This window comes from Limulus polyphemus, unplaced genomic scaffold (assembly GCF_000517525.1).
Source record: "Limulus polyphemus unplaced genomic scaffold, Limulus_polyphemus-2.1.2 Scaffold2512, whole genome shotgun sequence".
In the NCBI taxonomy this organism is placed as follows: Eukaryota; Metazoa; Arthropoda; class Merostomata; order Xiphosura; family Limulidae; genus Limulus; species Limulus polyphemus.
The window spans coordinates 24,812-37,922 of record NW_013668122.1 but is presented as its reverse complement, the minus strand read 5'-3'; positions in this window follow the sequence as shown (position 1 = coordinate 37,922).

Genomic DNA, 13,111 nt, shown 5'->3' with positions numbered 1-13,111 from the left:
GTGAGGAAAAAAACGCGCCTGATTTGAATGTCACACCTGAACGCTCACATCCTTTTAATTATGTTTGAAATTATGAACATTGCTCAACATCATGAAAATTAAACCTTATTTTCAATAAGCAATCCTGAAAAATATTTGGGGGTGCTTAACTTTTTTCCAGGTGTATATTTATTATAACTTGGCATAAAATCACCTGAACCTGCATTTTTGGGATAATTGATTTCTTTCATGCAAATGTTGCTGTTCATCAAAATATTTATGACTCAGATTTTTTGTTTTTTTCCTGTACAAATGCAATGTTTAGGGTACATTATAATATGCTGTTACAAAATGTAACCTATAGGCCAAAAAAATAGTGAAAAATTGTCAGTATATTGTGCTCCAAAGATGCATATTTTCCAAAAACACTCAGCTATCTTCATCAGGTGACTTGGAAATCAAACATATAAGATGACAGCCATTGACTTTCTTGTGAGGACACATAGTAACTATTTTGAAAATTCATTACCAAGATGGTGTATTGTGTGGCTTATGGGTTGGGACGGATTTACTATTATATATTTATTTTAATATCAATATTTGTTTAAGTCGGATTTATATTTGGAAATGTACATAATTTATACTGTTAAATCTCTATTGAGAAATTCCCATCTATTCTCTAAAGTTGTAGAAGATTCTCGAGTGTAAGAATCATCACTATACATGTGTACATAAACACTAGTGTAGTGTCTGTATTGTTGCATAACTGAAATTTTGAGAAACTCTCCACATGCCTATAACTATAACCAATGCGACGTGCCTAAAAACATTATCTATTATTGGTGTGCTATAACCTTCAGAAACTATAACTGTGATTGTTATAACACTCGCTAATCAGGAAACTTAAGGAACATTTATAAATTTTGAACATTTCAAACCATTTAACTTCAGTGGATTCACATCGAACATCAGTACTTTTACGAAAACATTACCCAACTTCATTGGAGGGAAAAAATTGCCATGTGATCAGTGAAGAAAAAAAGACAATACCCTGGGGCAAGTTTTTGCTTTTCTTGTCTGTTAATAGAAGTTTATCTATACCTGGTAAATAAAAATATAAAAGCAATTTGAATGATAGTTCACTTTAAGTATTCCTCCTTCAAGCCAAGATTTTCATATCAGTATTTTCTTTTTCATATCCTAAGCATCCCTGCAAACATAATGTGATAGCTATTATTATTAACAGTGGATTAAGGATGCCAAATAAATAAATAATAATAAAGTCCGGGTTAACTCAGAACTGTGATCCATCAAATCATGGAAAATTACAAACATGATACTTGATGGCATCTTTTTCTTTGTCAGAGGTTTCTCACTTCTTTCTATTCAATGGAACCATGATATCAAATATTAGGTTACTTTTGTTTGATGGAAACCTTTATCAAGTATTAGCTTTTTAATTTTCATCCAGGACATCGTCTTCTGGCATCCAGTCAAAATCTTAAGTAAACATTTAATCTTGGATCAATAACGTATAGTTCTTAATACTGTGAACACTTACATTTACTAGTAAGCCTACTGTTCTGAGTTGTATATACCAACAGCAGATTATGAGGAGGAACCAGTGTAAAATGGACTGCTATAACCAAACTAGGTGGTCTGTAAACAGAAAGGTTTGAAAACTAAACACTCTTAGTCCAAGAGCTTTTGTTAGGCATAGTTAAGAGTTTTTGTTCATATTCTTCTCTCTTGGAACTGAGAGGTTGATAGGTGGCTAGAGGAAACCTAAGCAACTAACTGTTACATGAACCCTAATGGTTACTTCCAAAATGCAGGAACACAGAACAGTAGAGAAGGTTGATGGTAGGAATAAACAGCCTGAATATCGATAAACTTTCAGGGTTGGTCACTTGTTAAGGAGCTCAGATATGTCAAAATACTGGTTTGAGTCAGCTGTAACTAAGAAGGATATGAAATAGCATTAACCAAAGCAGCTAGTGCTGTATTATAATCCAGTAGATCTTGCAATTATTCAGGGGCCTTTCCAGCTGGTTAGGCACACTGACAATGCTCAAGATATTTCTAGCCCATTTTTTTGAAAAATAAGTATTTGCTACTTTAAAATGTCTACTGTCCGTTTCTGCAACATTTTGTCAAAACACCCCTATATATCTCTCAAAAATGGAAAATTAAAATCTTCCCATAGCAACTGCACTAGCAATGGAATTCATAGCAATTCACAACCTCTTTGGTGGTAATTTTCTCAATTGTTTTGATACAAACTCAATGCATAAGAAAGTGAAAAATACTGCACAGAATAAACCAAAACATGGGTTATAAAAAGTTACACCCTAACTGTAAGAGGTCTGTAACTGGAGAGTTGATTTGTAATGTTGAAAATAAATACATGTATATTTTTTTTCATCTGTGTTAGTCTGATATTTATGGTGTTAGGTTCATGCTTTTCCTCTGTTCTTAAGCTTTAAATTGATGTATAATTTTGTTGGGTAGTATTATTAGTTTTAAAGATACTATGTTTGTAGATAATCTAAACCCAAGCTCATTAACATGCACATACTAATGAAATAATTTGCATAATTAATTGGAAGTGGATTGTTTTGTGTTATTTTCAAGTTTATCAAAGTTTGAGGTTCTTAGTTTGTTCTAGAGTCCAATACTAGTAATGCATACATCAATAGGCTATAAGCACTTCAAAGACCATATCCAGTAGCTGAACTGAGGTGGATTTTGAAGACACATATCTATGTGAGCTGTGCCATTCTGCTAACGGGTTCACTGAAGTTTGCTACATTCATAAGGATATGCATATCCCCATACTTCTGCTGCACAGCAATAGAGAAGCTGAATGCAATTACAAGTTTGCACTACTATTAAACTATGTAGGTTATGTGAAGCACGTATTTGAGGGGATGAGTAAGGAATACATAAGCCATTTCCTCAACTGTTTTCAGCAATTGTTGAAATGGATAAACTTGAGGACAGGCTGTGCAATGCATGATATTTTGTGTGCGTGTATATATATAGTCCCATGCTGTAAATACATTGAGGGTTAAGAAAATGTTATGATGGGGGTAGGACCTTTGAGGGATGATAAAGGAAGGCTTGTATCTGTTGATTACGAGATAGCTGGGTTATTAAATTCTGCTTTTTCATCAGTTTTTACTAATGAAGATTTAAGCAATATTCCTCATCTTGACAGTTGATAGTTGGAAACAAGATGATTATATTAATTCTGAGCTTCTTAAGAAAAATGTGGGAAGTTTAAAGAATGATAAGGCTCCTGGGCCAGATAATATTTCCCCAAGGGTTTTGAAGGAGATTAAGGATTAGATATATAAGCTACTTGGTACTATTTTGTGTAAGTCCTTGAATAGCAGGCAGGTGTCAGAGGATTGGAAATTGGCTAATGTTACTCCCCAGTAATTATAGGCCTATTAGTCTTAATTCAGTTGTGGGAAAAAACTTTGGAAAGTCTGATAAAAGATGATTTGCAAAGTTATTTAAATTAACAAAGTTTAGAATTTTACTGAATAGTCAACAAGGTTTCACTAAGGGAAAATCTTGCCTTATAAATCTTTTGGCACTCTTTGTAAAGGTTACTACTTAAGTAGATGAGGGTATGGGTGTAGATTTGGTGTATCTGGATTTTCAGAAAGCATTTGGCAAGGTGCCACATAAAAGGTTTGTAAAAACAATTCTCTATAGGTGTGGGATAAGTTAGCTAATTGGACAGAAGAGTGACTGTATGGAAGTATCATCTGCAAATTTAAGTAACTTATTGACCATTCTTTCATCTATGTCATTGATGTAAATTAAAAAAGTACCCCTCTTGTGACATCAATTCAGTTTGACTGAACTCCATTTATAACAGCCTTCTGCATTTTAAGGTCTTGGCTGTTGCTGGCTACAAGAAGGATTTTGCTGCTTTACAAAAGGATTTAGATCATTCAGGGAGTTGGACAAATAAATGACAGAAGGTTTTAATTAAAATAAGTGCAAGATAATGCATGTGGGTTATAATAATTTAAATTATATGTATAATCTGAATGGGAATAACCTTAACAGTGGTATGAAAGACAGGGATCTTGGTGTAGTGGTTGGTCAGTCTTTTAAGCCATTGAAGCAGTGTGCTGTTGCTAGCAGTAGGGCATATAGGATTTAAGGTTGTATCTGCAAAAATATTGAATATAAAGAGTTATAATTTCATTGTATAGGTTACTAGTTAGGCCACATTTGGGCTCCTTATCTTAGGAAGGACCATATCTATGGCTTTTCACCTTTGCCATCTGTTGGAGGAGATCATCCAGGCTGGAATGTGGACTACTCCCAATACGTTCATTGCTCATTATCTGCACAATCTGGCTATATCTTCCTCTGGTGAATATTGTCTCCCTCCCATGGCAATTCTACATGCTTCTGTTTGCCTTTGACTGGGATAAGTCTTATCACTTCCTTTCATTTATTTTTATTTTCAGCAACCCTAGGTTTAACCACTGATAATAGGATCACACACTGTTCTTTCCCTGCTCCTACAGTTGAGTCTGGGGGACATTCCTATAAGAATTTTGCCAAATGTTTCGAAGAAATGAGAACCTACTATCCACAGCCATAAATAAAACATGACTGTTGCTTCAAGTGCTGTTATATGTAGGTGCCAAAAGTTAGATAGTTATTTTAAAACAGTTTTTATAAGCATGGATGTCATTATTTTTTAGCTACATATACTGCAAGTAGGTTTTATGTATTAAAGGTGAGATTACTACTGTATCTAATTTTTTGGTTTAGTAAGAAATAGGGTATAAAGCTCTAGTGAAAGAGCATTCACACTAGTTATTATATTCTATGAATTTACCCCAGTAGTTACAGTACTAACTTATTTTCCTTATACAAAAGGTTTATAATAACTTTTTCTCAAAGTTCATGGAGTTATGTCACAAAACACCATGTATTTGTTTTTGTTTTTTTTCAGTACTTGAAACACAGTATAGTTTTATGTTCTGTGATCAATATTTCCTGCACATTTATTTTACTTTGGTAAGTGCTAAACAAAAGCATTTGCAATTGGTTCATGAAAGCACAAAATATATACAACAGTATTATATTATTTATTGGACATGTCATAATCATACATCATATGGACAATTCTTTTATTTAAGAGTATCCACACTTTTGAGTAAGAGAAGTATAAAAAATACCTGTCTCTTAACTATTACAGCAAAAAAGACTACCATGCTATTTTACCTCAACAAGTTGTAAATAGTAGTATGTTGATATTTCAAACACAAAGTAACATTTAAATCTTATGGGTTTTTTTTAAACTTTAGTGACCTAACTGTTGTAATGACAGTATGAAACATAATGTATATGTGAAAGCACAGTTTAAGTACTGTATATAGGGTTAGAGCTGGGAAATAAATGGTATTTGCTAATCTTCTGTAAATTAAATTACATAAATTGATAACTAAATAATGAAAACATTTACTACCATCAACAATGGTAATAATATATATTTTTTAAATGCATCACAAATGATGAAACAGCCAGTTAGACAATTTATTTATGTGCATTGTTTAAATAAACAAAAATAATATTCAATAAAGACTTAAATCATCAGAATGTTTTGTAGTCACCAATCATACTCACCAAACAGTAAACTAAATATAACTGATCTAATTTCATTATGATTTTATTTAGTCAACATGATGAAAAACACCTTATGTTTAAAACCATTGCAACTCAATAAAACCATATATCTATTCAAAAGTAAAAACATTGTAATTTTAAACAAAGAACCAAACATCAACAAGATATCTTTATTAAGCCTTAAGCAATCATCACTTATGTGACTTCTTTGTTTCATACTGTATATATATTCCTGTGTCTAGGTAAACCATTTGCACCTGATGATGACAAAGTCATCTTCTCCTAACATTGTATGTTTAAACTTATAATAGTTTTCTATGTTACCCATTCAAACTGTTTCTAAACTGTATAACCTTATCTCAAGTTATCTGATATCTTCTCATTGAAAAAAATGTCTGTAGCTTTTAAACAGAAATAATTTAATGCACAAATACTTTTACAATTCACAAACGAAAAAGAACATGTACAGAAAGTATAAAAACTCTGAATCGTATTTTTTTACTCTACTGTGACATCATTGTATAATTCTTGCTTTATCCAATCTTATTTAAACATTCTTTATGGTTGTTTTAAATTTCTGTGTTTCATTAGTAAATGAATAAACCACTTGACACCACAACAAGGTTTCAATTTGCCTGTACAAAAACTAAGGGAAATGTAGTAAAATGGATAATATATTTTCAAGGAGTGATAGGTTCTTAGCAAAAATAAGTTATTCTTTGGGATTGGCATAAAAATTTTAAAAAAATTGACAAATTTAAAAAGTGTGTTATTTTGTTTACAGACAAAAATATGTAGCTGTATAGAAATGAAAATTCAAACTTATTTTATTTTTCTTCATCAATTACATTTAAGAAATGTCAGAAAATTATAAAATATTGATTCTACGGAATTTTTTAATTAATTTTTTTTCAAATATAGTTAGAATTAGCATTTAAAATTGACTTTAAAAATTTCTCTCTCAAAACTTATCAACTGGCAAAAAATTATGAAAAGGCAGAGAAAATCCTGTCTTCAAACTTCATGCACAAATTCATCGAATTTGAACTCGTGCACAATAATTTAAAGTAATTTTTTAAATCCTAAACTTTGTACATAAAAATATATCATACACGAAGCACAACTGCATTGTTTAACATTTAGAAATAATAGAGCATTTATTTATTTATCAGTCTGTTGTTACAACAGTACTGTGTACACTTTTCCAGACAATTCAACATTATTTTACATAATTAGAAGTATGTTTATAACAATTTGGGGCCTTAAGTATTATATCTATAACTGTGCATTTACTTAAATGCTTTATAACCAAGCCAAATGAAATGAATAATCCTAACTCATTTTATTTACTAAGCAAATGTATACTTGCTAAATTAGAAGCACAGTACTTTTGTATGTTTTTCAAGTAACCTAAAATTTTGAGTAAGACAATAAAAAAACATCAATTTATGTGGTAAAATAAAACTTTTGATAGTTATAGCTTTATCTTACAAAGTTTGAAAACCATTAGGAAATGAAAAGAAATAAAACTATAACGTCTACTCAGTGTGGATATTAATCATGGGGGTCATTAGCACTAGCCACACACTAGGAGATGGAAGGCCCAGGCAAGCAGCCGCTGGCAAGCCAAGGCCAATAGAAACTAAATATGTAAGAAGGGATGTGAATACTAACATCCTTCATGCTAAAAAGAATTTAAAGAAGCAGAATTAGTTCAAAAAGGTGTTTGTAGAATAACACTTGTCCCACCTCTGGACAAACAATGACTCAAGCCCTGAGGAAGGACTATACATGGCAAAATCTTCAGTAAGAAGAAAAATGAGGATGATCAAAAGTACATCATAAGCAACCTAGATGATCTCTTTAGCAAAGTGGGTTGATCTGAGAAAAGATTAGAAGATCAGAGTTGTTCTTCAATCTATCACGGTATGATCAGCTAGATCCCTTACCCATAGATGTCCAGTCAGTAGACAATATCAGAAATAAATGTTAATAGACTCAATAGTAATCTTAGTTTAGGACTATTGGATTTTATTTTAAAGATTGTGATATTATTATACTATCTGAAAGAAAGACTGTCCTAATCTAAATGACACTGCTATAAAAGTCATATCATGCCAAAAAAAGAAACCTACCCATAAGTATAGTGGAGTTCATGGACTGTGTATTATGGTAAAATCTCATCTATATGGTTATTGAAAATACTATGTCTGAAAATGTTCTGTGATTAATTTTATCTGAAAAATCAATTGGTTTTGAATGTATAATTGGTGCTATACATTTTCTCTGTGAAATTTCCATATATTTTGATTTAAATATGTTTGCTAATCTGGAAAAGGGTATAATCAATTTGAAAAGTAATTTGATGTACCAATGGAGATTGAACTGCAAGAAATAGAGTATTAGATGATTTTATAGGTATTGAATCAGAGGTGGCAAATTTTTCTGGTTTCAATGAGTGTAATAATTGTGCAGATGTGCAATGTAATTGTTCTGAACTTGGTATTGTTACAGAACATTTTAATATGGATAAAAAATACAAATAACAATGGCAGAAAAATTATTGAATTGTATCAAGCCAGTGATCTACAAATTGTTAATGTAGGAATTGGTGATGATAAATCTTTGGTTCATATACTTGTTATAACAAAAGTGGTAAAAGTTGTTTTGAATTATGCAATTTCATATTATTTGCTATTTCCTTATATCTTAAACATTTGGGTTCTAGATACTTGTTTGTCAGTTGTACATTGCCCAATTTCCTTAACTCTTCACAATAGTCAAACTGTTACTCTGTACAAGTGAAATTTGAGAATCTGAAGTATAATAGTACAAAGTTTAAACAGAATGATTGTGGGATGCTGATAAATCAGAATCTTATAAATTAACATTAAATTAAATTGATATAGCAAATCTTAGTACACATTTAGAATCTCTAAAAGTACATAAATTTAGATGTTGTATGTAACAAACTAAGTAGTTTATTTATAAATGTAGCTAAAGAAGTAGGAGTATGTAAATAAAAGAGGATAATAAAAAATTATAACCAAATTAAAAGTTTGTCAAACCCTGGTTTGTTGCAGATTGTAAAATAAATATGTAGAATATATGCATATAAAAATAATTTAAAAAATGTCAAATCAAGTTAATCATAATCATAAAGTAGAAATTAAGACAGCAACTAAATATAAAAAAGATGTTAGAGCTCAATCAGAAGCATATTACAAAATTAAATAAGTTCAGGATAATGAAATGTAAGAATATTGGAATATTAGGAACAAAATGTGGGGCTAAATAATCATGTTGCTGAAATCTCATTACAAGTACTTACTGATCACAAATGTATAGATAATGACTCAGAAACAGAAGTGAATGAATCTGATCCAAGAACAATCAATTATTCTCTAAATGAGGATCTTAACTTTAATTTCACTCAAGATGAAAAAAATAAAAATTAAAAACTAAAGAACATTAAAGTTTGTGGAATAGATTACATAAGAAATGAATTTTTAAAGAACTGCTCAGTTTAAATACTTGAATTCATAACATATGTATTTAATTTCGTTCTTGATACTGGTTTAATACCAACAGATTGGTGTACTGGTTTAAATGTGCCTCTTAATAAAAAAAAAAGGTCAAGAAAATTATAGAGGTAGTACTTTATCAAGTAGTGTGGACAAACTTTTCAGAACCCGCAAGTGCCTTTGGTGATGAACAAGCAGGTTTTGGAGATGGATTTTCTACCATAGATCATATTTTTGTACTTCATTCTATTATTAACATTAATTTGAATAGAAAAAAAAGATCATATTGTGCCTTCATTGATTACAAAAAAGCTTTTGATCTAGTTAATAGATCTTCACTGTGGATAAAGCTTATAAGCTATGGTATAAATGGTAAAACAACTATAGTTATATATAGTATATATATGAAAATACAGAATCATGTATTTTTCTCAATGGTAAAAGGTCAGTTTTTACTTGTATTGTTGGTGTAAGAGGAAAATTATCACCTATATTGTTTGCAATTTATTTAATGACTGAATTTTATGTTGCAGGCACTACCTACACAGGATTAAATGTATTGTCAGAAGACATAAGAAATAATCTTAGTGATGAAGATATAGAAATTTATTTAAGATTATATGTGTTACTTTATGCTGATAACACAGTTGTCATAGCGAGTCTTCAAATGAGTTACAAAATGCTTTATAATCTGTGCTCACTCATGGTAAATAATGGAAGCTCAGTGTCAACACTGGCAAATCTAAAACTGTTATATTTTCTAGAGGCAAAGAAAAGACACACATTTTTGTTTGGGAATGACCCAATAGGAGTGGTTGATTGATACATATATTTAGGTGTTACATTTAATTTTAATGGTAGCTTTAAAAAGATATTGCCAAACAAGTTAATCAGACAAGAAAAGTTGTTTTTAGTATGTTAGCAAAAACAAAGAAACTACATTTACCCATACATATTTCGTGTGACTTGTTTTGTAAACTAGTTATTTCAGTACTTCTGTAAGGTTGTGAAATATGAAGTTATAAAGACATAAATCAAATTAAGTTTTTTGTAGAGAAAATTTCTAAAAGATGTATTACATGTTACTAGCTATACAGCAGATAGCATGGTTTATGGATGAACAGGTACCCAAAAATTCATTGATACTGTGAAACAGAAAATGGTAGCATTTTGGTGAATACTCAATGGTAAACTTAAAAAATGCCATTCACTCAGTCAGAATGGATAAGTATGATAGAGGATATGTTTAATCAATTTGGTCTGAATAATATATAGATAAGTAAAGGATCTTCAGCATTTTACATAAAAAAAATCAATGAAACAAAGACATCTTATATATGTTGCAAACCACTGTGTCTGTCCAAGTGTTCATCTGTCTCCCTTTTACAGCAGCTGCTTCCCATGCTGCATTTGAAAAGCTGCACAGCTCAATATTCACTTTTGAAACAGGCATAAATAACGTTGATACCAAATTTTATTTCAGAAGCAGGATGTTCTACACTAAATTGTCAGGAATTAATCACACTATCATTCGCATTTCAAAATGTGACGTAACTTAAAGAATAAAAATGTAGATTTACCTCATGTTATTGTTGAGTGGCTCTTGGCATGACTGAAATGCTCAATAATTACATTTGTTTTGGTGGGGACATAAAAAACTGCATTTTCGTAGCAGAAGAATAAATTTCTGATTATTGAGCTTATGTAATTACCAAGTGCTCTAAAATGTGGTACACCCAGCAAGCTCTGTCATCACTGTAATGCTCAATAATTACTTTAATGATAATGTGCACACAAAAAAACATATTTCTGTATTATATTTAATGTTATGGAAAAATTACTATTTAAAACTAACACAGATGTGATATCCATCACTAATTTTCAAAACAAATGACTAGATGTTAAGTATAAAATTGCTGCTTGCACTTATGTAACTGTTCTGGCCCACCTAGCAAGCTGTCACAACAGCAGAGTCAGCTCACTCATAGCTCATTTGCTGTGGAAACACATTCAACATGAAAACAGAATTTAATGATCAAGCTTTCTTTGTGTAAAAAAATTGTGCTAACTATAGTTTAAAGAAGGTGGAAATGAGAGACATTTCTGTTGACTACTTTGTCTCCCATTTCTTCTTTTGTTCATTCTTTTCACAAAGGGTATTTATATTTGACCTTTTCAGGACAGTACGTGTTCTCACTTACCTCTTTAACTTCCTTTTTTTACTCCTTACTTTTCTTACCCCTTCTTACTCCTCCATCCCACTCTGCCACCTAAGCAGAAAAAAAGTGAACAAAAACAGCTGCAGAAGCAAGCTCAGCATACTAACCCTGCAAAGAGGGCAGCAGAATAAGAACAAGCTTGAAAAAGGACCCACCATGAGGGGTGATAACTATAGATAAAAAAAATATTCTGCCTCCAGAGAAATAATGTGACTATGTCACGATGACCACAATTATAGATCACAAGAGAATGCAGCCTTGAAAGAGCATATAAGAGGACACAGAGAGGTTTCAGAAGTCATATCAATTGAGCAACTGGCTAATATTGCAGTAAGACATACAAAGAATGCAAGCACAGGAACATGTGAACTTGAACAAGCCCTGCACACAGCAAGGAGAAAATCAAATGATGAAAATGCTGGTGTGAGAAGAGCTGACAACTTCACTGACAACCAGGTTGACCAGGACTTGGAATCTTTGCAAACCTATAGTGCAGCACCACCGAAAAGTTACAGATCATGCTCATGGGAAAGAATAGAATAAGTATGTGCAGTGTTTTCAGACTGCTAATTAACAAATAAAGACAATGTCAATATTGTCATTAGATAGGACAAAAAGCCTCCAAGTGGGCATGCTCAGAGATTCAATGTACCAACTTCTGATAACATTGCCATTTTGATGCCCAATGAGGAAGCTGAGTACAGAGATATACTGATTAAGCCATGAGATAATGGTGAGCCATTGCAGTACATTTCCAAGCTTCACTGCAGCTATGATGCCCTCCAGTACCCTCTTCTACTCCCTCTTGGCAAAAACTTATGGAACATTTACTTAGAAAAATCAGACTGGCAAAAAGATCAATGCCAATCCTTTCTATGCACTCTACCTCAGGCAGTGAACAAATGAGTTCAATGTCTTCCTGCAACCAAATTATCTGTGTCAGCCATTCTTGGTCAACAACTACTGCAAGATAGAAACAGAGTATCTGAATTTCTTGAGAACAAGTCAGAAGGACCTTCGAGCCAAAATCTAGAACACACTCCAAAATGCAATTCTGGCCACTGATGAACACCCTCAAAGTGTTGGGCAAAAAGTCATACTGCCATCCGGTCAGACCGGAAGTTCACATTACATGGATGAGAGGCAGAAGGATGCAATGACTTATATGTGCAAGCTAGAACAACCTGACAATCACCACCACCTGCAATCCTAAGTGGGAGGAGATTGTGAATAAGCACATTGCCCTGGTAGCACCCCCATTATAGACCAGAGCTCACAGCACGCATCTTCAGATGAAAACTCATCTGGCTCATGAATGAAATCAAGAAAAGGCATATTTTTGGAAAAGTCTAGTGTGATCTCTACTCCAATGAGTTTAAAAAATGATAGCTTCCCCAATCTCACATCTTGATCTGGCTCCATCTTGACTGCAAAATTTGGCCAGATGACATTGATCTGTAGAGCTACCACATCCAAATGAAGACCTAGATTTTTTTGAATTAGTCAAGTACCACATGAACCATAGGCCCTGTTGCCCAACAGACAGACACAACAAACCCTGCAGAATATCAGATACCAACATCTGCAAAAAGAGATTTCCTAAAGACTTCATCTACGAAACCAAACAGGGAAGTGACAGCTACCCCACATGTCACAGATGAAAGCCAGAAAAAGGCAGGCACACTGACAAAATAAAAATTGCTGGCCAAGAGGTAGAAATTGACA